We start from the raw sequence: 1,581 nt of genomic DNA, 5'->3' as shown, positions 1-1,581 counted from the left end.
GTATCACAATAATAAAAATTCCCATGTTAGAATACTCAAGAGTATTCTCTGGGAATCTAGAAAATGATTTAATAATTTAATCAACTGTAAGTCTGGGAAACTAAATGCCATTAAGAAAACAGCAACAACCAAAAAAAAAAAAAAATCAGATAATTTTCTTCAGACTTTCAAGTACTAATTGCAACTTCCCCTAGCTTCCTAATGTTAGACAAGTTTCAGGAATTCTGATAGATTAAGTGCTACTATAATTAAAATTTATTGCAAGACTTCAGTGGCAAAATTGATCACAATTGTCTGACAGAGGCTTTGGCACAGAATAAAGGCCCAGTGAGAATTACAAGCTTGAATATTTTTGACAATTGGCCTCTAATAAAGAGTATGTTCATGGGTGGGGGGAGCAGATTCATATTCTAGACACATGATTGCCCTGGGAGTGAATTTAGACTATAAAACAGATGATGACAATTGGAAAGACATATTTACATGCCAAGAACAAGTTAGCATTATTTTCAACATCATATTTTAAAAAGTCATAGAACAACTAGGAGATTATAGAAAGATTACAAACTAAAAGCATAGTTTCTGATATTTAAAAATAGTCAAAATTACAATTGGCATGTGGCATGCATGCATTTGTTTCTTGGGTAAAACATGGCTAAAAGCTTATGGAGTAAATGGAAAAGGAAGATGCATGCTGAAAAGAGAAAAAAAGAATGCTCCAAGAGAGCTCAACAGACTTAAAAGTATTCTCAAAATTGACAGTGATATTTTAATGAAAGATGTCCAAGAGATAGCAACTGTGTGAGTGCCCAAACAGGGGAAAGTTCACTGTGTGATGGAAGAGGAAAAATATGACATGAAAAAGGAGACTGAGATTAAGAGAAACAGAAAGACTCTTCTAGACCAGCATGGACAGTACCCGGTGTGGATGAACCAGAGGCAGAGGAAGAAGCTGAAGGCCAAGCGAGCAAAAGGAAGGGGCAAAAGCAAGGCAAAGGCAGCGAAGGGGCTGGCCTGGTAGACGCCTCACACGTGAGAGTGCCAGGCCTGGTAGACACTTCACACGTGAAAATTCCAGACATGGTAGTCACATCACACGCAAGAAAGCCAAACCAGACCTGACAGTCTTTGATTGCAATGTGTACACCAACTTCATCTCTCAAAAATTGGAAGCTATTTGTTTTCATATTTTAATTTGAACTTTTTTGTTATAATGCAAAGCCTCAAGTTGGTTTTGGAAACTTAAGTTATGCCGATGTTTTAATTGGATCCTACTGTGAATATCCAAGTATTATGGATAGTACAATTTTGTCAAGTATTACGTGGTTGTAATTATTTGATCTTACAACTTGGCAGTAATAGCAAAGACAAGTGATATGCTGACAAAATTGAAGTTTGAAGCTATTACATAGAATTTCAAAAATAAGACTTCTACAAACAGTTTATTTGGAGCTTTTATTTGTATAATTCTTAATAAAATATAATTTGTGTATAAAAAAATAGTCAAATTAGAATGGACAAGTCCTAGTGAAAAGTCATTATTTGCTTAATGCAGGATGTAAGTTTCTCTCATTTCAGTTC

General features: G+C 35.0%; 1 pseudogene; it reads left to right on the top strand.

Annotated features, from left to right (window-relative positions):
- Positions 1–651: 651 nt before the first annotated feature.
- On the top strand, positions 652–1,055 carry LOC101596532 (annotated as a pseudogene).
- The last annotated feature ends 526 nt before the right edge of the window (positions 1,056–1,581 follow it).

This window comes from Jaculus jaculus, chromosome 6 (genome assembly GCF_020740685.1).
Source record: "Jaculus jaculus isolate mJacJac1 chromosome 6, mJacJac1.mat.Y.cur, whole genome shotgun sequence".
NCBI classification, from domain to species: domain Eukaryota; kingdom Metazoa; phylum Chordata; class Mammalia; order Rodentia; family Dipodidae; genus Jaculus; species Jaculus jaculus.
The sequence above is the reverse complement of the archived record's forward strand: the minus strand, read 5'-3'. Positions and strand labels throughout refer to the sequence as shown.